This window comes from Vipera berus (assembly GCF_964194415.1).
Source record: "Vipera berus genome assembly, chromosome: 3".
NCBI lineage: Eukaryota > Metazoa > Chordata > Lepidosauria > Squamata > Viperidae > Vipera > Vipera berus.
In genome coordinates, this window is record NC_138204.1 from 93,565,002 (window position 1) to 93,592,816 (window position 27,815).

General features: G+C 41.3%; 1 long non-coding RNA gene across 1 annotated transcript in view; it reads right to left on the reverse strand.

Annotated features, from left to right (window-relative positions):
• The window catches only part of LOC308664696, a 30,280-nt gene extending 7,179 nt beyond the window's left edge, over window positions 1-23,101 (reverse strand). The window contains exons 1-2 of the long non-coding RNA XR_014025726.1: window positions 22,523-23,101; window positions 21,008-21,125 (exon numbers count right to left, since the gene is read on the reverse strand). This is a non-coding gene — a long non-coding RNA (uncharacterized lncRNA). The remainder of the gene's footprint in view (window positions 1-21,007; window positions 21,126-22,522) is intronic.
• Window positions 23,102-27,815: the final 4,714 nt, after the last annotated feature.

Consider the following 27,815-nt stretch of genomic DNA (forward strand, 5'->3'; position numbering starts at 1 on the left):
AAAAAGCATTCCTGTGCTTTAAAACCTATGCTGCCTTCCCTTATATAGAAGATTCCCTTCTGTGAATCAGTAAATGAGAAGCTTTGGACCAGCTGAAAGGTTGCTAAGGCATACTTGAACTACAGAGGCTGTTGCAAGCTTCAGTCTCAAGGGTTCTTCTCCCTGCAATCCACTGCCTCATGCCACCCTCTCCTAAGCAATTACCCTGGTCAGTCTCAGCTTGACCACCACTTGGCGGTGTCTCTCTGCCATCACATCTCTTCGATAATACACTGCTATTCTAGCTTCTTCGGTAGCTTAAACTCCATATTAACATATATATATATATATATATATATATATATATATATATATATATATATATATATATATATATATGTATGTATGTATGTATGTATGTATGTATGTATGTATGTATGTATATATATATATATATATATATATATATATATATATATATATATATATATATATATATATATATATATATATATATATATATATATATATATATATATATATATATATATATATATATATATATATATATATATATTATTTGCTTGCTTATGCTCCCTGTATTTCTCTTGAATAGCCTCTAATAGCCTTCTCTTGTACTCGCCTTGATGCACAGGCACTTGCTGACCTAGATGTATGCTATTTATCTCAATCATATCGCTATGATGAACAGACGTACTCTATAACCCTTCAAAAGGAAGGATGAGTTGACAGATGCCAAGTAAAGACATTTTCTCAGAAATGTTCTTGGTGGGCATTTCCAGGTGTTACTGCGGATCATCCTCCCTCATGCATGAAAAATTATTGAAGCTAAGTGAATTCAGGGTGAGATTAGGAAGTTTGGCATAAATTTAACTAGGAAGGTCTGTGTCCAGCTGGCAGGAAAAGAGATCCATCTGCAGTTTTTCTGGAGTCTGCAGAAAGCATGCATAAGAATACATTGTCCTATAATTTATATTACTTATGATACACTTCTGGACTGTTTTGTCTATGAATGAGTTTATTGTCTCAAATCCTAAAGCAGCCTACTTCTATCCAACTGGCTACAGGATACCAGAATAATTGCTTCACTCCCTTTCTTCTCCATTGAAATGTGCCCCCACTCCTAGCCAGAGTTTAAAACACAGGTTAGCAACCACACATTAAAACTATATGGGAGAACAAGCAACTGGGAAGGTGTGAGGGGAGAAAGAAATCAACAGAGTCATTGTCGAGTAGAGTGGTTTTATACAGTGTATATATAATTGGGCAGTAAATCAAATCAGAAGTCCATGCAATTCAAATGAATATAGGTTTATTGTATGTTAATGCTCTCTACAAGAATCTGAACTACTAACAGTCAAAGCAAATTGGTGGTAAATAAGAATCACCAGAATTCAAGGTAGGCAGGACTTAGATCTTTTGTGGCTATGAAGGGACTCAAGACTGATGATGCATTTCACTCCTCCCTCAAGTTATTTCACTTTTCTTCTCACACTAGAACAATATTTTTTTTGTAAAAATTCCCGAGTGTCTTTGGAAATATCCAGAAATCCAGAAACGTATTCAATAGAATCCAACCAAGAGTGCAACAGAGAAGAAGATGCTTGTATCTGTGGCTAGTTCTCAGTAAGCTTGTCACCCTATGCCTAAATTTTGTCAAGATTCACAAAATCCTTGTTTTTCTATTTTTTAAAAATAATTTTGTATATCATTCTACAATTATTTAGACTGAATGTAAAGTATATAAAATGGATAAAATAAATAGCCTATTACAAAAGCAATGAGAATAACAAAAATATGTTCAAGCCTAAACAAAACACAAATGAAACCTCACACACTTGCATACATGGGCATACATATCTGAACACCATTGATGGATAAGCACACATACAACTCTCAGTATCAAGGGAAACCTCCTCAGAAAGAGAGCTCCAGAATTAGTGCCATAATTAAGATTAATTAATATGTAATTAAGAAGATACTGCTTTAAAAGATTCAGATGCTGTTCAAGGACTATTGGTGATTGGGAATTCTAGTTTGAAGCCCCAACAGTTTAGAAAACACCTTTTTCAGGAAAGCTTATTTAGAGAGAAAGGCCTAACCTGAGCATGGTCATATGGAGCACTTTAAAATATTGGTTACTTTTGTTATCCAATTTTAATTGTCATATAATAAATGGGAAGTCTTTATATTAATAGTATTTAATTGACTGAAGTGGATTTTAATTTAATTTGAAATGAAAATAAGTTCAAATCAAATGTATCATGACATTTTTCAAAAAATAATTTCTACCCTTCATTTATTTTGGCAGGATACACAGTCCTTCTAGCTTGTACATTGATATTCTGTACAAAACTTCATGGAAATTTTTCATTTAATTTGAAAGCTGACATGGAAACTGAACTGAAACTACTTGCAATAAAAAAAATGCAAAATCTCTTTGCTTCCTCCTAGATAAGTTAGTAACAGATGTTATGGCCTATAGCCAGAAGGCTGAAACTCTACAGAACCATTTATTGTCTGTAACAGCCTGTCTCAGAACGGGGGGGGGGGGGGGGAATGGCATTGTCCGAAGAGGTAGCAAAACTGCCTCCATCACTCTGAGAACTCTAAATCTGTTTTCCCTCACAAGCAACTTTGAGTCATGCCAGACCAGCACAGGGCCAACATGACTGATATGTAGGAAGTCAATCCATTACATCGCCTGTTTTTTTCTAACAAAAGTAATCTAAGCTTGTCACAGAATTTTCATTTTTCAGACAATCCAAATTCTTTTTTAAAAAATGGTATATTAGATTTTCTGTTGGATGGGTACCTTTTATCTTCTTTTAAATTGCCTTTTGTTTTTAGTATTTTTTGTTGCAAATTGTTTTGCAATCTGTGCATTGTCGTAATAAAATATTTCAAAAAGTAGGCAGATGATTATCTTAAACTCACCTCTGTTTTGCAGCTTGATTCCCAAACTAAACTTGCTCCGGTTCCGTCTCAAAAGCAGAGAGAGGGGCAACAGCATGCAAAACCTCAACTCAAAATTAGCAATAAATGCTACATTTGTGTTTTCTCATGCAAAATAGCATTATATTGCAATGGAACTTGTTTTACAGCTGTATGCTCTAATTGCTAGAGAATCAAGATGTCAATTTTACTGTGTCAGTGATAAAAGGAAGTGACATTTCCAAAGCCTAATGAGCATAGGTTCTCCGCAGAATTTATCAATAGTTTTCTTAAGACAAATTGTTTTAAAGTGTTCCCGAAGGATCAAGGGGATCAAACATATAGGGAAAAATATTAATGTTAACCAAAAATGGATGTGCAAGAAGCAAAGCTCTATAAATGGACCTGATGTAAATCTCCTTCTAACAATTTGTGGCACACTTTCCTAATTTTTAAATTGTTCTTTGGACACTGCATATTTCACAATGTAAACATTAATATCAACTGGGAGACAAACTCTGCAGCGAGTGGTAAATGAAACAGATTCCTAACCAACCCAGCCGACAACTTTTTCATACAAAAGGTAGAGGAGGGAACTAGAAGTAAAGCTATACTGGACCTAATTCTTACTAATAGAGAAGAAGTGATAGAGGGAGTCAAAGTTGCCAGAACCTTTGGTGAAAGTGACCACATCATGCTGGAATTCAATATAATGCAAACATAAGCAATAGAATATAATCTAACCAGTGTCTTAAACTTTAAAAGAGCTGATTTTAACACACTCAGAGAGAACCTAGGAAAGATTCTATGGATGAAAATCCTAAAGGGGAAAACAATTCAAGAAGCATGGGAAGCTCTGAAAAATGTGATCATAAAAGCCCAGTCTAGCACAATACCACTGAAAAAGAAAAACAAGAAATCCAAGAGGAAACCAGCATGGCTGCACAAAATCTCTCTGACAAACTGAAAGACAAAAAGAACAAGTATAAAAAATGGAAAGAGGGACACATAACTAAGGCTGTTTATCAACAGATAGTCAGAACATGCAAAAATAAAATCAGGAAAGCAAAGGCTCAAAATGAACAAAGACTTGCAACAGAAGTCAAGGACAATAAAAAAGTTTATTTCAACATATTAATAATAAGAAAAAGGTCAAGGAAACTGTAGGTCCACTAAAGAGAGAAGATGACAAGGAAGTTACAGGCAGTAGGGAGAAAGCAGTGCTGCTTAACTCATTCTTTGCATGTCTTCACACAAAAAGAAATTATAGCCCAACGTACCAAAAAAAACTACTGTAAAAGACAAACTAGAAATAAAAATTAAAATAAGAAAACAGTAAGAGAACACCTATCAGACCTTGACAAATATAAATCACTGGGACCTGACAGATTACATCCCAGAGTTCTGAAGGAGCTGACAGGTGTTATCTCAGAGCCATTGTACCATATCTTTCAAAAATCCTGGAGCACCAGGGAAGTACCTGAGGATTGGAAAAGGGCTGATGTGATTCCCACCTTCAAGAAAGGTTAAAAAACAGACTCAAAAAACAGACCCAGGAAATTACAGACCAATCAGTCTAACATCAATACCTGGAAAGATCCTGGAAAAGATAATTAAAAAAAAGATCTGCAAACAACTAGAAGCAAACAAACTTATAACTAGTAGCCAGAAAAGGTTTGTTAAAAACAAATCATGCCAAACCACTCTTATTTCATTCTTTGGTAAAGTGACTAAATTAGTAGACCAGCGAAATGCTGTGGACATAGTATATTTAAATTTCAGTAAGGCATTTGACAAAGTAGACCACAACCTATTTCTTGGTAAGCTAGAAAAATGTGGAATAGACAACATCACCACCGGATGTATTTGTAGCTGGCTGACAAAACATACTCAATGAGTAGTTCTCAATGGTACTATATCCACATGGAGAGAAGTAAGCAGTGGGGTACCACAAGGCTCCATCTTAGGCCCAGTACTCTTTAATATATTCATAAATGACTTAGATGAGGAAATAGAAGGGAAATTCATCAAATTTGAAGATGATACTAAACTGACAGGAATAGCCAACACCCCAGAAGACAAGCTCAGCATCCAAAAAGATCTTGACAAATTTGAACCATGAGCCTTATCCAACAAAATGAATTTTAATGGAAAGAAAAGCAAAGTTTTACATTTAGGCAGGAAAAATCAAAGATATAAGTACAGGAATAACTCCCAGGAATTCTGGAAGTTGAAGTCCACAAGTCATAAAAGAGCCAAGGTTCCCCATCTCTGGTATAGATGGAATTTCAAACATGTGATGGTTGAAATACATTACATGATACTGACGGTGAAAATCTACATTACACGGAGTCTTCCACTTACAACCACAATTCGAACTAGAATTTCCGTTGCTAAAAGCAAAGTGGTTGTAAAGTGAGTCCTGCCCAATTTTACAACCTTTTTTGCCATGGTTGTTAAGTGAATCACTGCTGTGATTAAGTCAACTACATAGTTGTGAAGTGAATCTGGCTTCCACCATTGAACATGCTTGTTGGAAGTCAACTGGGAAGGTCACAAATTAGGGTCACATAAGTCCAGGATGCTGCAACCATCATAAATACATGCCAGTTGCCAGGTGCCTCAATTTTGATCAGATGATGTGAAGATGCTGCAATCATCGTAAGTGTGAAGACCGGGGTTATAAGTCACATTTTTTTCAGTGCTGTTGTAACTTTGCAGTCACTAAATGAATTATTCTAAGTCGAGGACTACCTGTATACTAGTTTGGACTACTTCACAGTGTTCAATATGTTGAACAAGAGCTTTTTCCCATCAAATACTATGTCTCTCCCTGTTTTAAACTGCATTTTTCTTAAATTTTAATCCCATTTATATCCTGCCCTTCTCCGAAGACTCAGGGCGGCTTACAATCTAAGCACAAATCAATGTACTTAGCAATAGCCTTTATTCTATGTATATGCCTGCTTATTAGGGCTTTCGGGGGGGCCCAAGCGGCATTATTACAAAGTCAGCTTATTGCCCCCAACCATCTGGGTCCTCATTTTACCTACCTCGGAAGGATGGAAGGCTGAGTCAACCTTGAGCCTGGTGGGACGCGAACCTGCAGTGATTGCAGGCAGCTGGTGTTACTTAAGGAGGCATTAGCCCACTGCTCCACCAATGAGGATTGAACCCCAAATCTTCTGCAGGAATGTTATGGAGTTTTTATGGAGTTTCTTCTACAGGGGTCCCCAACCCTCACTCTGTGGAACCACACCAGTCCGCGGCATGCCAACAATCGGGCTGCACAAACAACTGAAGCCCCATCCACGGGATGCAGGCAGCATGCAAAACCACACCCATTCTGGTCTGCAGAAAAATTTCTCTCCATGGAATCGGTCCTTGGTGCCCAAAAGGTGTAAGGCTAACCATTATCCACAGCCTTGTGTGGCAGACATGCTATAGGAGCAACGGCCTTCAGAGCATTTAATGGCCTATTACAAAGGACCATATTGGCAAGGTTCAGGATCTCTAAAGAAGCAGTAATGGCAGAAGCTGAGGGCCATCAACAAGATCAAGTTTATTTCAAAAGATTGTGTGTTTTATGCATGGCTCCCTGGCTGTGGGGATAGGAAAGCAGAGAGAGTAATTTTCGTAGACTCCTACAGTTGACTGTAGACACTTAAAGGGTGCTTTCAAGGGGTTTCAGTAGTGTATGGGTGAATAGCTAACGAACCTAGAGCAAAGTAACAGCTTATCATCTGCATCACAGCACTGGCTTCAGTCTACTGCATTTTATATCCATGGATTAACTAACCATGTGCCTTGAAATAGATTACGTTTTTATTGCTAAAGTGGGCTTCCTTGCACTTTTCCTATTAATCACCTTTCAGTGACCATATCTCTGGAGTCAGTGCCCTAGAATAGAAAAATACCCATGTAATTTTCCCTATTCCAGAAGAGAAGCTCTTGGGAAGCATGTCTATACTGTATGTGAGTTAGTGTAGAGTGAGGGGTCCTTGGTGCTCTCTGAGCTTGTTTGTTTTCTTGCAGATGTTTCATTACCCAAACTAGGTAACATCAGGTTGCTCTCCTTAATCTTGAGAGTTACAATTCCTGCTGTTCCTACTGAAATGTTAATGCATTACTATCCAGACACAGTAAATCTTGAAAATCACAAACAGGAGTTAAAGCATAGTTCTATTGACATAGGAGAAGCGGTTGTTGTAATGAAGCATCCTTGGTGCTCATGATAATGTTACCTAGTTTGGGTAATGAAACGCCTGCAAGAAAACAACTAAACTCAGAAAGCACCAAGGACCCCTTCATTTCAACCCTGAAACTACAAATATTCTTCTTTATGAGTGTATACCAACTAAAGGGAACAGCATCCTAGAAGCCAAGACTCTAATCTTTTATTCTGGGTTGGGGAACTAGCAACTATTCAGGTTGATCAAAGAAAATGGGTCTCAGTGATGGTGAACATTTTGGATTTAGGCAAGTCAATTTTTTTTTAAAAATGCCTAATTTGACTCTGCTCTCTCTCTCTCTCTCTCTCTCTCTCTCTCTCTCTCTCTCTCCCTCCCTCTCTCTCTCTCTCTCTCTCTCTCTCCCTCCCTCCCTCCCTCCCTCCCTCCCTCCTCTCTCTCTCTCTCTCTCTCTCTCTCTCTCTCTCTCTCTCTCTCTCTCTCGTCTCTTTCTTTCTCTTTCTCTCTCACACATACATACACACAAAAGAAAAACAATTCACAACAAAGAGTCCCTTTGGATAGTAAGATGGGTAGAATATAAATTAATTAAATAATTAAATAAATAACAACCTACATAATTCTAAATATTTTTCTATTTGTCTTTGTCTCTCGGGGGGGAGCCTATCTGAGGAGGTTCCAGCTTGCACGAGGCCTGGAAATTTTGGAGAATGCTCTTGCATGGCCTTGCACCTCAGAAAAGAGCAGGAAAGCACGCCCCTCCCCTTCTCATATGATTTTTGGAAGCTCCAGAGGCCATGCAAGAGCAGGCCCATCTTACGCAACATCCAGAGGGTTCAGAGGCCACGTGAGAGTACAACATATTCTTGTGTGGCCTCTAGGCATGTCTCCAAAAATGATGTGGCATGTCACTTGTGACATGTGTGTCATAGTTTCACCATAATCAAAATAAGGAAAAGAATAATAACGTGGTAGGAAAAAGTAGCAGAGGCAGAAGAATCTCTGGAACGATAAGGGCATACATGCAAGCCTGTTCAATTGGTTCCTCCCACTTGTGGACCTGTCAATCCTTCCAATCTCCTCATTCAGTGGCTCTTCACAGGAAAAGGTTTATCCATCCTGTTTTTAAAACCATGTCCAATTTTGGTAGGCCATTCTGGCTATCAACCGAACCTTTTTGCTATTATTCTTGTGGATAAAACTATCTCAGCAAAACATAACTGGTCATCAACAGTTTGCAGCTATTGTTTAGATAATGTTAAATTTAATGTTACTATTAAATTTCAGTGCATTGAAGCATTCTAAACCATCTGTTAAAATGCCCAACAGCTAAATTCAGGATGTTTTGCCAAACTCCACTTATTGATTTGCAACATTGTTCCATTCGTGTGCACACCGACTGCTTCACCATGGTGCTCAGCCCTGTGGCAAAGTGCTTTCAATTCATAAGCTAAGCATTTATATTTAAATCAACTTTGATCAGCCTAAACCACCAGGTCAATACAAAACCATTTAAAAGCCCTTTAGGTAGTCTGAAAATTTATTTATGCTCATCTTGGCTAAAACTAACATGAAAGAAAGCAAGGATCTGAAATCAATGCTCAGTAGATATGCTTTGTGTAAAATGTGGGGCTAGTAATAAATATTTCTGACTATAAGATACCATGGTATTAAGTCAGGTAAATGGCTTTTAGGAAGAAACTGAAAATATAAACTGGATTAATGCAAATATTATAATAAATCTAATATTTGGGGGACTGGCTTTAACATAAATAAGCAGAGAAAACAGGCAAGAAGATATACTGTCTTTGGGACTTACAGTAAACAACAGATACTGTATGCATCAGACTATTTCAGTGGTTAAACCTGTAAGCCACAGACTTCCTAAATACCTCAAGGTTTTTTTTCTCCCAGACAAAACAGCAAAAACTCCTGATGTACAATTCCCTTCATGAAGGCTCCATATCTGTAGACTGAGTCTCATTCTCTAATTTACTAGAAATAGTAATTGACTGGTTATTGGATCTGAGATCTCCCAGGCTCCCCTCAAAAGCAGTGAACATAGAGTTTTAATATTAGCTAATCTTAAAATGGCCTCTATACTGTATGTTCAGAGATCCAGTATTGTTAAAGGTAAAGATAAAGGTTCCCCCGCACGTGTGTGCTAGTCGTTTCCAACTCTAGGGGCCAGTGCTCATCTCAGTTTCAAAGCCAAAGAGCCAGCGCTTGTCCAAAGGACGTCTCCGTGTTCATGTGGCCGGCATGACTAGACACCAAAGGCTCATGGAACGCTGTTACCTTCCCACCGTAGTGGTCCCTATTTTTTTACTTGCATTTTTATGTGCTTTCGAACTGCTAGGTTGGCAGAAGCTGGGATGAGTAACAGGCGCTCACTCTGTTACGCGGCACTTGGGATTCGACCCGCCAAACTGCCGACCTTCTGATCAACAAGCTCAGCGTCCTAACTCACTGAGCTACCACGTCCCTACAGTACCGTTACTTCGATTCAAATCTACTGGAGACTGAAAAGACCAAAACACAGCAACCAACACCCAGATAAGCAGAGATTAACACCAAGATTAATACTAGGCCAACAATCAAGCAGTAAACAATATCCCAAACGAGGAACTACCAACTCAGACAAAGACTCAAATAATAAACAACAGCTAATCAAATAAGTATCAAGAACACCCCCACCAACACTGACAGGGCAGTCCATTTATATATAAACAGAGAGAAATCCCCATCTCTTCTAGCACTGATGATGTTATCTAGTTGAGTAATGAAACATCTGCAAGACAACTGCCAAGCTCAGAGAAGACCAAGGACCCCACAATTGAAAAGTATGGTAAAATGGAATTCCATTTTCTTTTCAGAAAGGGAGAATGGATAGAAGCTCTTGCCAGCTACCATTATGTTATCGATAGCATTGACATAAGGGCTTCCAGGCTAAAATGCTGGATTCATGACAAATAAAAGTACTTTTTTATACATTTTGCAGACAGTGGAAGTCATTGCTAGAAAAAGTAGAGTGTCAATTTGCATGGCTTTAAAAGAGAGTTAACAGAAGTGTGGAGGATAATATTATCAGTGGCTACTGTACTCTCTTGATAGCTATATATTAGCTTCAGTATCAGAGTCAGGATGCTTCTCCATTCCAGCATTTGGGGAATGGTGAGCAAAAACCAGGTGCTTAACTACTGCGGTACGCAGGGCTAAATTGGTCTTTGCTTTGATCCAGCCTTCTACTCTGGATAATTTCCCATGTATTTTATTATCCGTGGTCAAAATATTAATACAAAGATTTAAATGATAATTTATCCAAAGTAAAAAAATATATGCTGCAATTGACCATAGCACATGAAGTTAAGCAATGGAACGGGAGCAGGAACATGCCTGCTACCAGTTCACCTCTTATGTGTATTCTGCTCGTACTTTCCTTATTTATGCATTTAGCAATGAGATGGACTTTGAACAGAATATGCATCAAAGAGCTCTTCTTTGCAAGAACAGAGGCTTACATGGTCATGTTAGAAAAATCAGTAAATTGAGCAGGTGCTGTCTTTGCAAACTTGTTAAATGCACATCTTAGGGATAAGTGACTGTAACTGGGTAAATTCAGAAGCCATGAAAGTTTGCCTTTAGCATTTGATAAAGTAGACCACAACCTACTCCTTGGTAAGCTAGGAAAAAGTGGAATAAACAACATCACCACCAGATGGATCTGTAGCTGGCTGGCAAACCGTACTCAACAAGTAGTCCTCAATGGCACTACATCCACATGGAGAGAAGTAAGCAGTGGGTACCACAAGGTTCCGTCTTAGGCCCAGTACTCTTCAATATCTTCATCAGTGAGGGAATTGAAGGGAAACTCGTCAAATTTGCAGATGACACCAAACTGGCAGGAGTAGCCAACACCCCAGAAGACAAACTCAGGATCCAAAAAGATCTTGACAAACTTGAACAATGGGCCCTATCCAACAAAATGAGTTTCAATGTGGAGAAAGTTTCACATTTAGGCAGGAAAAATCAAAGATATAAGTACAGATTAGGCGAGAGCTGGTTTAAAAACAGTAATTGTGAAAGAGACCTTGAAGTCCTAGTGGATGATCACTTGACTATGAGCCAGCAATGTGCAGTAGCAACAAAAAAAACTAATACAATCCTGGGTTGTATAAACAGAGGCAGAGAATCAAGATCACGCAAAGTATTAGTACCGCTTTATAAAACCTTAGTAAGATCACACCTGGAATACTGCAGCCAATTTTGGTCACCATATCACAAAAAAGTTGTTGAGAGTCTGAAAAAAATTAGAGAAGAGCAACTAAGATGATCAAAGGCCTGGAGACTAAAATATATGAAGAATGGCTGTAGGACTTGGGTTTGGCTAATCTAAAGACAAGAAGAAATTGAAGAGATGTGATAACAGCATTCCAGTATTTGAGGGACTGCCACAAAGAAGAGGGGATCATGTTATTCACCAATGCACTAGAGGGTAGGACAAGAAACAATGGTTGGAAACTGATCAAAGAGAGAAGCAAGGGCCGGGCTGCTCCCCTCCCCCTCTCCATGCATGCAGAGTCTGGGAAAGCTGTGAGAGCTGGGTAGGGAGAGGTTACAAAAGAAGCAAGTTTTGGCAGGAGACACATTTGGTGCAGACAGCAAGCAGGAATGAGCAACCAATGGTGAGTTTTAGTGGCTGTTGTTGCAAGCCCCTTGATTGGCTGGCCATGCAGGGGAGGAGGGGGGGTGAGGGGCTGCCGGGTATGTGAAGTTTACACACCGGTTGCCCAGCTTCATGGGGTGGTGCCAGGCCTCCGTGCTGATTGCCATTATGTGAGCCGAGGGGACAGTGACACACAACCCCCGGTGTTGCGATGATGGCTTCCCTGCCATCATTGGCCAGTCCGTGACCCCACCTGCCAGGCGGGGAATCGGTGGGTCGTCCCACCACACGGCTCCACACTGCCCGCTCTGGGGTCCTCTCCTCCTTTTGCGGCCTACAGCTGGCTGCCAGCATGTCACCACTGCTGTCCCATCTGTCCTTCTGTCCATCTTCGTAGGCGAGAGCTGGCCCGGCGAAAGGGCTCGTCTCCCGTCCCTCTCTCCTTCAGATGCATTGGACCGATTGGAGGGAAACTTCTGCAGCTCTGAAGGGAAAGGCGGGTTGCCGCCACAGCCATTCTTCACTCCAGACTCCCGAATGCAGCTGGCGTGCCACGCGGCTGAGGCTGGGGCCAGCATCATCGCGGTTGCCATGCCTGAGGGTTGCCCTCTTTCCATGCCACCAGTTTCCCTCCCCAACATGTGGGCCAGGTACCTGAGGCGGTGGTTCAAAGCCTCAAGCTGCCTTGCATGGCAAGGCCAGGGACTGGGGAGCTCCTCCTCAACTCCCCACGTCCCCTCAGCAGCCATGGAGCCTCCCAAGCAGAGGGGTCCTGAGTCACGCCAAGCACCCGGTCCCATAACCATTGAAACCTAGCTCTGCCCGAGTCTTGTCTTTCCATCAGGCCAGCCAGCCACGCAGCAGAAGAGGAGGATGAGGGGCAGCTGGGTGTTTGGAGCTGCCTCAGATGCTCCCCACGTCCCCACGTCCCCCCAACTCCCCACATCCCCCCAGCAGCCATGGAGCCTCCCAAGCAGAGGGGTCCTGAGTCAAGCCAAGCGCCCGGTCCCATAACCATTGAAACCTAGCTGTGCCCGAGTCTTGTCTTTCCATCAGGCCAGCCAGCCAGACAGCAGAAGAGGAGGATGAGGGGCAGCTGGGTGTCTGGAGCTGCCTCAGATGCTCGCTGGCCTCAGCAGGCCCCAACGAGGCAGCGGAGTTTGCACACTGGCTGCCCAGCCTCATGGGACAGCAGTGCCTGGGCAAAGCTTGGGGCTGGGCAAGAGACAGTGGTGGCAGCCTAATGGACCTGCATGTGCTGCTGGCAGCGGCAACCCGAGGCAGGGCTAAGGTGCATTGGGTGTGCAAGGGGAACAGGCTCCACATGCAGGCCAAGGGCAAGATCTGCAAAGGGGCCAAAGAGATGACCAGTAGCGACCTACTCTCCAAACGCAAGCAAAAACAGATTTGATAGAATAGGTGTGTCCGGTGATCTGCATCACATGCCTCCCCCCTCCTCTACTACGCCTGCTACTGGAGGGCTGGCCCGGTATTTGCAGTGGGCTACGAAGCCCCAAAGTGTGCTGGTTGAGAGGCCGGCAGGCTGTGGCTGCTGACGGACACCATCGGCCCCCATGCACTCGCTGGCCTCTGTGTGCAGGGGACGATAGTGTTAGGCAGCAGCCGCCCTGGCCCCTGCCTCACCTTGCCCTGCCCCACGGCAATGGCAGCCCTACCCTGCCCTCTGCCTCACCTCACCCCGCAAGACGAGCCTCCTGCCCACTGCCTCACCCACCAGAAACCCCCTGGATCTCCCCCAACCCTGCCCAGCCCCCACAAGTGTCCCACCCCACGAGCAACATAGAGGTGGCCATGCCCCTTGGCCACACCCACCCAGTCTGCCATGACCACCGCAGCCACATCCACTCAGTAGGCCACGCCCACCCGGCACCCAGCAAGAAATAAGTGGGTTTTGGGTTGCAGTTTGGGCACTCGGTCTCTAAAAGGTTCACCATCATGGGTATAGATCCTCCTGCTTGAGCAGGGAGCTGTTTTCTGTTCTGTTCCATTCGAAGAACTGACCCCTCTTTGCAAATAGCATTTCATTCAAAATATAGAACATAGAATACAGGTAATCCTTTACTTACAACCATTCGTTCAGTGATCGTTTGAAGTCGCAAAAGCACTGAAAAAAGTGATTCATGATCATTTTTCACACTTACGACCACTGCAGTATCCCCGTGGTCACGTGATCAAAATTCGGATGCTTGGCAACTGGCTTGTATTCATGACGATTGCAGAGTCCCGGGGTCATGTGATCACCTTTTGCAACCTTCTGACAAGCAAGGTCAGTGGGGAAGACAGATTCATTTAACAACCATGTTACTAAGTTAACAGCCGTGTTACTAAGCTAACAATTGCAGTGATTCACTAAACAATTGTGGCAAAAAGGTTGTCAAATGGGGCACAACTCACTTAGCAACCGTCTTGCTTAGCAATGGACATTTTGATCTCAATTGTGGTCGTAAGTCGAGGACTACCTGTATGAAATAAAAGGTTTGGGAGGGACCTTGGAGGTTAGCCCTTTTCCTCCTTGCATTTAGCGCTAATGTGTATGCCTTCGAGGCTAGTCCCAGCAGTTTTCCTAGCAAGGTTTTTTTTTTTTTTGAGAGAGAGAGAAACTGGGCCAAGATGACACAACTGTCTTCATGCTTAAGGCAGCCCTAGAACTCAACAACCATATTAAAAAGGGCAGTAAAATTGGGCATGACTCAACTGCCTTGCTCAGCAACAAAAATTCTGGTCCTAATTGTGGTCATAAAGCGAGGACTACCTGTATTTACCCAGGGAGGTTCCTAACTCTCCCAGCAAGATTTGGTGCTACTTAAAGAAAGGGAATGTTTCTGCTCATACAGAGACACGACAGACGTAACTTGTGGGTCGGGAGATCTGGATGCAGTGGGAAACAGCAATTCTACCCTAGCCATTTTTCTGAGTGAACGGTCCCCACTAATAACTATGTTGTTTTAATCATGCCCTTTATTTAACTAAATTAGTATACAATTCGATTCATTCCAGATACAACACAGACTTCCGACAACAGAAATCAGCATGAAGGAAATGAGAAAAGACAGAAGTGACACACAAACAGCTGACATTTCACTTACTTCCTCCACTCCTTCACAGATGAAAATAGAATATGTTTAAATATGTTTGTAACATGCCAATTCACAAATCAAGGATCTCTGCAGGAGACTTCCTCAAGTCTTATGCCTTACTTAAAGCAATACTCTCCAGAGATGATTGTGATTTGGCAAATGGACACACACCAGAAAAACACTCATTGAAAGCTATTATTTGTATTTACTAGATATAAATATTAAAGCAAATCTTAAGCCTTCAGAAGCTTTAAGAACAGTGTGATTAACTGTGATCTCTTTATTAGTCAACGAGAAGCAAGGAACATATGACCCAATCTTACAGCTGGAGTTCTGCTACAGAAAAGGTCCTGTCCTCATTTCTTACTAACTTCTTTTGAAGTAGCATATTAAAGAACTCAAATGAAGGTGCAAATTATAGGTTGTATGAAGAAAAATAGACTCTTTTTACAATATTCCTCCAAATGCAGTATCTAAAAATGGTAGGTTTGTGCAGGCATTGTTATAGATGTGGATTTTAAGGACAAAATACTGTATAAGCATTGTCTATTCAAGCAGTAAATGAAGATGTAGGCTAGGATTGCAAAAATGCTGAACTCTACAAACTATCCAAACACATTTAAGCCCAGGATGTTATGTGGAGCCAGCCCATGCAGTTATTGTTCTACATGTTGTCTGAATGCATTGAGTAAACAGTGATTACTCCTCCTGATGGCTAGTCCTCCTGATCTTCCAAATAGAGTCTTCTCACTGGCCCCCTCCCAATTTCCTTGTATTTTGTCCACTGCCCACTCCCAAACTCCCCAGCTTCTTTGCACCACCCACCCTAAATCAGATCATCCAACAATTTCCTATCAGCCTACACACAGGACCTTGTTCCCACAGCTGCTGCCAATATTCCTGCTGGTCTTTTCCTAAACTTGTTAGGATTTTCTTGCCTACCAGCATTTTTGGGCTATTGACACTGAGCTTCCTGCCTGTCTGGCTTTCCCTCCCCTCATTTCCCTTCCCCTCCCCCTCCCATTATGTTTTACAACAGCTACTAAAAATTGCACCCTATTTTCAGTTTAATGCAGAATGGCAAAAGGTGAGATGTATTTTTTTTTAAAAAAAATATCCCACCACTGATTGGTATGAATTGGCCCAAACTAATTAGTTAACAACCTTGGAGAGATCTGCCCCCTGCAGACCCAGGAATCAAGTCATATATGTACTAGAGCCTTCTCCTCCACCCTTTTGCAGGGGTCTTCAAACTTGGTCCTTTTATGACTTGTGGACTTCAACTCCCAGAATTCCTCAGCCAGCATGCCTGGCTGAGGAATTCTGGGAGTTGAAGTCCACAAGTCATAAAATGGCCAAGTTTGAAGACCCCAGCTTTAAAGCTAGTGGGCTTTTAGCCATTAATTAATTGTTTTATCAATTGATTGGTGAAAGGGCTTGCCTCAAGAATTTGTGGGTGCTCCATCACTGGAGGCTTTTAAGGAGAGATTGGACAGCCATTTGTCCTGAATGGTACAGGGTCTCCTACCTGAGCAGGGGGTTGGATAGACTTCCAGGGTCTCTTCCAAATCTGTCATTCTGTTATTCTTTTCTTCAATCTTGAGGATCAGAGACATCTGTCTACATTTGTATGACTAATATGATTGACTGGAACATTGCCAATTCCTTTCTTGATATACTTGTTGACATTTAAGCTAATTCTGCCATTGCCCAATTCTGGGGAACTCCTCAGAATAGCAGTGAGAAGTGGCTGGTTGATTACATTGATTTTACACAAGAAAAGCTAGCTGGAAAATGAAGAGTCAGCTACATTCTGTGTTTCCCCCAAAATAAGACTGAGTCTTATATTAATGTTTGCTCCAAAAGATGCATTAGGGCTTATTTTCTGGTTAGGTCTTATTTTCAGGGAAATACGGTACTAAATGCATCCATCTGGCTGACAATCTTAACTGGGGATTATTTTGGGGATGGGGCTTATATTATAACTGTCCTGAAAAATCATGCTAGGGCTTATTTTCCAGCTGAGTCTTATTTTGGGGGAAACATGGTAACTGACCTACCAAAACTGCTAATAAACTCCAAGTATTTTGCTGCAGAACTCAAGTTGTATGGCAGGATCCTTTTCTCTGATCTATTTTGTGGTAGCTCTGATTTATTACATATAGTAACTGTGGTGTTAGACACAAATCAAGTTCTTCCTCCGCTACATATATTCTTTTGCCTTGCAAAACTGTCCTTCAGGGGGGGAAAAATAGGAAAGACCACTATATATATGCCATCTTGAGCGCCTGAAAGAAAAGTTATTATAAACCTAACAAATACTAGTAGCTTGCACTTTATTTTCTAAATTAGAAGCAGAGAGCTATGATTTGAGAATACAATACTGAATTTTAAAAACCAGAATATTACTACTACATGAGACTCTTTCCAATTTGGTTATATTAAACCAAATTGGAAAATAAACAATAAAATGTATCTGAAGTATATGTATCTTTTTTTAAAAAAAATGTTGAATTGTGTATTTAAAAACATAATTCTAGGAATGTAATTACCTTGCTTTAAATTATCATGTGAGAGGAATGAAGGAGGGAGAGTGGGAGACTAGGAGTTTATGATAAAAGTAAAAGACAGAGCAGTGAGCGCAAGTGGTTAGAATGCAGTATTGCAGGCTAATTCTGCCCACCATTTGGAGTTTGATCCTGATGGGTCTCAAGACTGACTCAGCCTTCCATCTTTCCACGGTCAGTAAAATGAGGACCCAGTTTGGTGGGGCAATATGCTGACATTTGTAAACCACCCAGAGAGTGCTGTAAAGCACTATTGGATGGCATATAAGTCTAAGTGCTATTGCTATTGCTAAAAGTAGGAAGTACAAAGTATGGAAAGGAATGGAGTAGAACCAGGGCTTTGTTTTCTCATAGAATGCTCAGAACGGAGTTCTGGCACCTTTTTTGGATGGAACCTTGAAGGGTAGGCAAGGCAGGTTGTATGACATGTGTGAGTTCCGGCACCTTTTTCTTTTACAAAAAAAGCACTGAGTAGAACAATCATGACTGGTCCTGAAGGCTGAAAGTAGAGATGTGGTTTGACCATCCCTTTGAAAGCACAGCCAGTTCATGCAAACAGTACTGCTCATCCATTTTCATTAAAAAAAAATCACCATGGAAAACACTGTGAGATATATTAGATACATCCGTTCCAAAATGATATAGTAACAAAATCCAATCTGGAGGTGGAAGATTTTAAATCTCAAGTTACTCTCCACACCCATTTTGAGGGTTTATGGACAATGGATAAGTAGCTTTTGAACATTTGGCAGATGTAATAGGAACTCCTCTCCAGAGGAAGATATTAGGATTGTGGAACAGGAGAAAGAACTCAAAAATCCCAAAACAGGTTCTTATCTTTAAAAAGCTAAAAGCTGCTTTTTAGCTTTCAAACATTCAAAAGAGGGAAATATGTATATAGATAGTCCTCCTTTAGTGACTACCTCAGACAGCAATGTGATCTGGTGAAAGATAGTAAAAGAGAAAAAAATAACTCAGAGTGATAATTTACCAAATCCTTCACCTGGCACAGATATGAAACCTGCAACTCTGATGATGCTAGTTAATTTTCAATTTACATAGTAAGTCATACGATTCCTGGGAGGACTTTACAAAGCAGCTCTTTTAGCTTGCAAAATATAGGGGCTGTGCTCTCTTTCTTTTCCTCACCAGCTTAATTAAACAAAAAAGAGTTTCTGCAACAAAGGAAGGATCAATAGTTAGTCTAGGTCTGGAAGTTAGGAAAAAGCCAAACAAAATGCAAATCATCACAATTGATTGGTTGGCAGTGGTAAAGAGATAGTTGGGCCCAAAATCTGCTGGACTAATTAATTGTTCCTGTCTAAGACACAACTTGACATAACTATAAGTTTTAATAAAGAATTCACAGTGGTAGGCCAAAAGGGAAACAAAGTCAAAATACAAAATATAGAGGCCCATTCATAGCTGAAACTAAGCACACCCAGGCTATGTTCAGATCCAATGACTTCTAAAGCACAGTTACTACACCAGAATTCTGCACCTTTATGGAAACTTTGTAGTCCTGATCAGTGAGAAACATGCTATTATTTGTTGGGACTGGTTCAAATAATTTGTGATTAGAGGAGTAATTGCCTCTGCCTTTTAAGGGTGACAAATAGAAGTACATGTACAAACACCTCAATTTCAGTGACAAAATAAATATTCTTGAAAGCCAGTATGAGACATAGTTGTGAAGCTGGATGTGAACATTACTGAGAAGTATGGATTCTTCTCATTAAACTAATATTAAAAAACAATATAAATAGCCTTTGGCTTCTAGATGGAAGGCAGGAATATAAATATACAAAAAACTGTATATGCTTTGAAAATTATTTGGAAAAGAGGCTTGAGACTCATATAAACACGGAATTTATTTGCTCTTATGGCTCCCTAAAGTAGCCATAATTTTTAAGGCTTCCAACAGTGGCTGGAAAATATACCACACCTTTAAGGAATCCACTTCTTAAAATTATTCTGACTCTTAAAGCAATGGCACCTTTTGTTTTCCCAGAAAAAATAGAAACTTGAAAAATACTGGGCTCCTTTAACAAAAGACACAGAGCACTACCTCTGATTTTTCTTAATCATTTTCATTAAACCCCCTATGACAAATAACATTGGTTGGGTATCCCATAAACCAGTGTTTCTCAATCTTGGCCATTTTAACATGGTACAACCTCAACATATGACTAACATACTGTCACAGTGGCCTGCTTCATATCTAAATAGCAATTCATAATAAGTAGTAGTAAAAATTATCTATAAAGTCCAGTAGCTGTGTTCACATAACACACTAAGCCAAAACAAGCCTTGTTATCTCTTAAAGTGATGTATAAACTCAATCGCACAGTACTTGACATCAGGAGTAGTAATACAAGCTACCTGTGAAAAAGGAGTTCCCACTCGAGTATTTTCCAATAACAATTGAAATGGATTATTTCTGATCAAGGTTTCCCTACAGCATTTCCATTTTCCTCTCCTTCTGTTCTTTCTTTCTTGGGAGAAAAGAAATTGTCAAACTACTAAGCTATTTCCCCACACACACACCTGCAAATTATTTTAGGCTTTGCACACTATAAAAAAAAGATGTTGAGACTCTAGAAAAAATGCAGAGAAGAGCAACAAGGATGATTAAGGGAACTGGAGGCTAAAACATATGAAGAACGGTTACAGGAACTGGGCATGGCTAGTCTAGTGAAGAGAAGGACCAGAGAGACATGATAGCAGTGTTTCAATATTTGAGGGGCTGTTACAGAGAAGAGGGGAGTCGACCCATTTTCCAAAGCATCTGAAGGCCAAACAAAGAATAAAGGATGGAAACTGATCAAGAGGAGATTCAACCTAAAATAAGGAGAAATTTTCTGACAGTGAGAACAATTAACCAAGGGAACAATCTGCTTTCAGATGTTGTAGGAGTTTCATCACTGGAAGCTTTCAAGAAGAGACAGGACTGCCATCTGTCAGAAATGGTATAAGGTCTCCTGCTTGGGTAGTGGGGGCGGGTTGCACTAGATGACCTACAAGGCCCCTTCTAATTCTGTTATTCTATATCTTGAGGTTGTTTCAAACCTGCTATGACTTTTAGGTGTGGCTGTGCTATTTTGGATACCCAAAACCCCACTTGAATTTCAAAATAGAAGAAATGATGCTGAAAGAATTTGAACAACTGAAATTCGATTTTTTGGGGGGGGCAGCTAGAGAAATTGGTATGGTAATGAATTTGTCACTTGCTAAGTTACATGTTGCTGCAGCTGCGGTGTTCATGTGGTTGTCATATGACAGACCTAGAACTCAGAATGCCTCATGAGTCTTGCAATGTCTCGATGGCTCATTGTACTTAATTCAAATGCATTTGAAAATCACCAGTGAGTCACTAGTAGTAAAAACCATGACCTGCGCTGATTAGCTGGAATACCTCAAATGCACTATGGTGAGAACAAACAGTATAAGCTTTTCACATTGTCACAAAATTAGGGAACACAAATACATAAATTAGTCATACTTCTGCTTCATCTCTTCTGTCCCTCTTAGACTCAGAGGGAAAATTCTTACCAAAATCTTCTCATGGCTGAGTTAATTTTCAATTTGCGGTGAACTCAGACATATGACAATCCACTTGCACTCTGATTGTCCCATCACTTCCAGGCTTCTGTCCACAATTCTGGTGTCCCTGTAGACAAGATGAAGAAAACAGATGAGAAACAAATGCTAATTAGGAGAAACTCAACTTCTCAACCTCAGCAAACTTTAAGATGTGTGGACTTCAATTCCCAGAATACATGCTGACTGGAGAATTCTGGGAGTTGAACTCTACACAGCTTAACATTGCTGAGGTTGAGAAACACTGTATTAGAGAAAAAGGTAAAGGTAAAGGTTCCCTCGCACATGCGTGCTAGTCGTTTCTGACTCTAGGGGCCAGTGCTCATCTCCGTTTCAAAGCCGAAGAGCCAGCGCTTGTCCAAGGACGTCTCCGTGGTCATGTGGCTGGCATGACTAGACACCAAAGGCGCAAGGAACGCTGTTACCTTCCCACCAGAGTGGTCCCTATTTTTCTACTTGCATTTTTACATGCTTTCGAACTGCTAGGTTGGCAGAAGCTGGGACGAGTAACAGGCGCTCACTCTGTTACGCGGCACTTGGGATTCGACCTGCCAAACTGCCGACCTTCTGATCGACAAGCTCAGCGTCCTAACCCACTGAGCCACCGCGTCCCTGTATTAGAGAAAGGGGCCAGCTAAAGTCAAGGTTTTGTCACAGTGAGAACAAAAAAAATGTTCTACAGTTGGGTTTAACTATGGTTCCTGATGACAGGTTTCATCTTTCTGCTTCTCCTTTCTACTGTACTTTGATCAAAAAATCAGTTAACCAAAGGAGTAGATGACTCCACGTTCTGCCTTTCTTTTCTATCAGGGTAAGTCAGTGCAGTGGGAGAGGCAGACAAATAGCGGTAAAGATGTCCACTGCATTGAAGGAGGGGGCTCACTAAGTTTCTTTTTCCAAGCTTTCCAAAGAAAGATTTGACTCCATAGCCAACATGCTCTATTGCAGGGCTTTTCAACCAGTGGTACGGGTACCACCTATGGCACATTGGCACCTGGCAGGTGGTACGCGACCATCCTAGATAAGTGGTAGCAGGGGAGGGGAATGAGCTGAATTGGTGGTAGCACCGCACAAGCCTGAGCGAGAGATGGCTGGAGCTGCAGGGCTGTCAGGGCTCAGCGGATGCACCAGGATCAGTGCTTCTTCAGGGCTGTCAGGGCTCAGTGGAAGTGCCAGGATCAGCGCCAGGCTCCAGCTGGAGCTCGGTGCTGATCCTGGCGCTTCTGAGCCTAGAAGAAGCACCAATCAGCTGGAATATTGCAGCATCTCCAGGGTCTTGTGATTTACATTCAGATGCTTGGCAACTGATTCATATTTATGACGGTCACAGTGTCCCAGGAACATGTGAAGTGACCAAAACCTGCTGCAACCACCCACCAGAGTGGGGGGGAAATAAAAACCAAACACCCCACCCCCACCCCACCCTCTCTGCCAATCCTCAACAGAAATGCTCACAACAATGAACACCTCAGACAGGAGGAAGAGCGCCGCCGGGCGGGCAAGCAGGTAGGTGTCTTGCTCGGCTTTGGCTTGGGGGGCACTTTTTTCAGTGCCATTGTAACTGAACAGTCACTAAGCGAACTGTTGTAAGTTGAGGACTACCTGTACTTCATCACTTTTTTCCTTTTTTTTTTTTTGGTCGTCAAGTTTTTGACACCTTGCTAGGCCACTGGTGGTACTCGGATGTTGCCATATCCTAAAAGTGATACAATGGGCGAAAAAGTTGAAAAGCCCTGCTCTATTGCATTAAAACATGAATTGGAATTAAGGAAAAAGCAAATTAAAATATATAGAGAAGAGGAGAAAAGCACAAGTTGCATTTAAATGAAGAAGGATGTCATGTCATTGTTACTTGCCTATCAGTGGCAGACAAACAACATAAGATGGTCTCTTAATAAATGGCATTATTTTGCTCTGATGCCTCATTTGATTATATTCTGGAACAGGTCTGTTTATCCTGTAGCTGGTAGCCAGAGATCAAGAAAATCGCTGGTGTGTTTGTTCCAGATCTTTTTCTTTTTTGAATCCTAAATCTTCTTCTGTAAGTGTCCCCCGCCACCTACTGGACAGGTTTGATAGAAAATAGAAAATGGCAAAGATAAGACACAGGTTTTTGAGCTTCCATAATTCTTCCTCAGGCAAAGTAGTCAAGAGAAAAAGAGGGGTGCCCCTAATCATTGCAAGAACACAGATGAAGAATATTGCTCCACCAGTTCTAAAAATTTCTTAAATGAGATCTGTTTCTTTCTTAGCACGCAAATATACAATATTCCTTGACAGAAGGAAGAGTGGAAATACAAATGAATTGGAGAGTTTTATACTAATAATCTGAATAGAAGTCGATTAAAAAAAAACCTGGGATTTTTACCTAGTGGCAAGGCTCATGAGCTTCAGGTAGTAGAAAATCCTCAGCTCTACTGAGGTGAGTATTCTTCAAATCATACAGAAAACAAACATAAACATGTTTGCTAGCAGAAAAAAGACTCAGGTTCCTTAATTTAAAAAAGAGCATGCAATTATAAGTGCAGAAATATTCCTCAGATAAACAGGCTTGAAGTGTACAAATTACCCAAAAGGCTGATATTTAAGCCCCTCAGTCTGCTTTAGGCCCTAAATGGCTGTTGTAAGTGCATCTACTCACCCCTCACAGATTTACATAGAAGGCTTCTGCTGTTCTCGGTGCCCTCCTCTTCATCAAGTTTCTTTTATCCTAACCAGTATCTCACAAATAGTTTTTCTGAGTTTTAGGTTAACTTAGAACTCTTTATTTTAGAATTTTATGGCTGATATGAGGCAAAATCAATAAGGTGGGGGGGGGAATTGTGTACAGACGCACATTTGGGAGTAATGCTTTTAGCCAACCATTCATTAGATTCTAGAGGGTGTAAAAACTTTATTAAAAATATAAATGGTAAACTTGGGCATTTCTGAGGAAACTGTAACCTGAGAAATGTTTTTTTTCCTGTCCAAGTTATTTTTCAAACTCAAATTAATGGAAGGGTGTTGGATTCAGAAACCAGTCATAGCAGGGTGTCCCAAAATGTCTGTCCGCTTACCCAGAGTTTATTACTTTTATACAGTTTTAACAAGCAGCAAAGAGCACACAGCAACAACATTGTAATTGGTGTATTCCCTTGTCAATCTTTTAAGAACATCCCAGCCAGGGTAGAGTCTCACATATCTTGATGGTTCCTGGCAGTCCCTGGTGGTGCTAATTGGGGTGAGCTCATAGACATGAGCAGGGTTAGGCAACCTCGGCTCTTTTATGACTCATGGACTTCAACTCCCAGAATTCCTGAGCCAGCTGGCTCAGGAATTCTGGGAGTTGAAGTCCATGAGTCATAAAAGAGCCGAGGTTGCCTACCCCTGGACATGAGGTAAACAAGATATTGAGGCATGGCAGTTTGCTGCACACGGCCCCTTCGTAACCTTTATATGACCTCTATCTCTACAGAAGGGACCAAGGAACCTCCCAGAAATATGCCTTTTTTAACTGGTACTGTATTATTAAACCCAATAGAACATTTATAGGAATATAATCTTTCAAAATTTCAGTTACGTAACTTAGGGAAAACTGAGAAGAAATATCTATAGCAGGGGTGTCAAACTCGCAACATCATGTGATGTATTGCAATGTATCACGACTTTTTTGCCATTCTGGGCAATGGGATGGGCGTGGTTTCGCTATGATGCATCCGGCTTGTGAGCAGGCAGTTGGACACCCCTGATCTATAGGCAACCTAAGCATCCATCTACCAGGGCGACATTCATATGTGCTTATAAAAGTTGGATGTTAAATATCACACTGGCTTTTTGGCTGCCTGGGCAAACATATTTTATGTTTTGCAATTTCACTGTGTTCATTAAAGCTTGCATTATTCTTTGCCAGAAGCGCAATGATGTTCAAAGAGGATAACTTATGGGTCAAATAATAAAATGTTTATTAAGTTACCACACTCCTTCTTTCAAAGTCTTTGTCTCCGTGACCTTTTTTGTCGAGCTAAACATTGTCCTTGTTGTAGATGCTGATTGTCTTCATTCCTGTTGTTTACAACCACTTGCCTTGCATGTTGATGTCTGTATAATTCTACCCTTGCAGCTGAAACCTGAAAGATGTATCTCTTTCTCTTTCATGACTTATTCCATTTACTTCTATGAATTATTGCATGCTGTCCCAAACACAGCAGGAAAACATAATAATGACAAGTCTATTGTTGGGTAGCTGCCTGACCTTATCACGTCTTGTTTTTAAAATTAGGAAGGAACTTTTCCATCCTGCTGTTCTGCACTTGGCTACCCTGCTGCTTTTTGCTTCTTAGAATGACCCTCAAAGGCTGTTGTCTTTGGATTCAACAGCTGTTACCGCAGCCATGCCAGATTTTGGACAGAAGGCATTCAAGAGTTGGAATTCAAGATCTAGTCTTGTTGATATGCTGTTATAATGGACCAACAGGGGGCAGTAACATTGCAACCTAAATAACTCACTACTAGAAGACCTGACATTTTCCATGCTGGGCACACAAAATAAAAACATTTACGCAAATCAGTGGTTTTTTTTGAGATGCTTGGAGAGCAGTACTAGGCTTCCGAGTTTAAAAAATGTGCATTAGAACAAGTAAAGGATACAGTACAAATAACTTTGGTCACCAGTTAGTGAAACCAATATAGGTAGCCCTCAACTTACAACTGTTTGTTTAGCTAGGATGCTGCTGAAAATGGTAACTTACAAATGGTCCTTGCACTGAAAACAATTGCAATGTCCCTGTGGTCCAAATTTCAGGCCCTTAACAACCAGTATGGATTTACGATGGTTGTCCCATCCCGGGATCATGTGATGATCATTTGCAAACTTCCCAGCAGCTTCCAACAAGCAGTCAATTGGGGAAGCTGGATTTGCTTAATGACTTGACTGTGCTGATTCATTTAATCATTGGGGGTGGGCGGGAGTTCATATAATTGGGTGCAATTCACTTCACAACCAGCTTGCATAGCTATGGAAGTTCTGAGTCCCAATTATGGTTGTTAGTCAAGGACTATCTGTAACTGACTTGAAAACAATTCATGCTCTTCCCAGGGCCAGCTGTTTTCTAAGTTCTTTTTTTTTGTTGTTGTTGTTAGCTGCGAAGTCGTGTCTGACCCATCGCAACCCTATGGACAACGTTCCTCCAGGCCTTCCTGTCCTCTACCATGTTCTGGAGTCCATTTAAGCTCACGCCTACTGCTTCAGTGATTCCATCCAGCCACCTCATTCTCTGTCGTCCCCTTCTTCTATTGCCCTCAATCTTTCCCAGCATTAGGCTCTTCTCCAGTGAGTCCTTCCTTCTCATTAGGTGGCCAAAGTATTTGAGTTTTAGCTTCAGGATCTGGCCTTCTAAAGAGCAGTCAGGGTTGATCTCCTCTAGGACTGACTGGTTTGATCACCTTGCAGTCTAAGTTCTTATTTACAACTTAACTGCCTATAAACTGACACCTTGTTGATTACCAACACACGTAATCCAATGTAACTGCATTAACTGCTATTGCGGAATTTTCTTCAACAGGAGTCTGCCTCTATTCCAGATGCGATGGACTTCTATCCTTGTAATTCCTTAGTGTTCTGTACCAGCCTACTACCGGCCCTGCAGAAAAGGCAGGGACAACCCCTTTTACAAGAAGGCAAGAGGCTGGAACTAAGCCTGCCAAATTTATTAACATAAAAACATAAACAGAGCAAACAGAGCAAAGTGAGCAAACACGAACCATGAAACAGGAGCTATTCAAACAGTTGCCTTCAGCAAACCAGCCCTCCCACACATTCCCCTTTTCAACAGTTCAGGGCGTGGCTTCTCTCTGCCTCCTTCTGAGGTGCCCCATTGCCTTCCTCTGTTTACTCCTGATTGACTGCCTCCTGCATCGGGCGTCCTTGAACAGGGCCAGCTGTGGGTCATCTTCATCCACGCTGTCAGGCTCACACAGCTGGGTCTGCGTCGTGACCAGGTGGGAGGGGCCTGGCTGAGGGCTCTGCGGAGCCCCAAGGCCATCATCAGCAAGGTCTCCAACACCCCCCTCCTCCTCCTCTGAATCGTCTGACCCAACTGCCGAACCCACAGGCTGACCCTGAATCACAACACTTAGTTTCATAGACTCACACTTTTTCTGCATTTGGTCACTGTACAGTGATGGTAGACAGCTGAATATATGAGTAGGCCAAACTGAAAATGAATGCTTTTGAAGAAAAATGAGCATTTTGTCCATGATGGCCCATTTACATGTGAATTGCTTTGGATAATACTTCAGTTTGAGTGATGTGTTCGTATAAACACTAATGGTATAATCCTACGTACGTATGTTCCTGTATTATTTAATTACCTTAGCATGACCGTTTTAGCTGCATGTGTAAATAGGTTTTCACTTTTATCATCAACAGGTGAGTTCTAAAAATTTTCAATCACTAGCACTTAGATGGAAAGCTGAGTCAACCTTGAGCCAGTCAGAATTGAACTTTTGGCAATTGGCAGAATAACATTTGACATACAGAAATATGATAAAATTATAATACAGAAGACTTGCTTCCTAGGTAATAAAATTATGTCGTGTAAAGCTCTCCTTACAATAAACTCATGTTCTCTTGTCACCAGCACAATAAATGATGGTTACTATTGCATAAGTGGGACGCGGTGGCTCAGTGGGTTAGGACGTTGAGCTTGTCGATCAGAAGGTCGGCAGTTTGGCGGGTCGAATCCCGAGTGCCGCGTAGCAGAGTGAGCGCCTGTTACTCGTC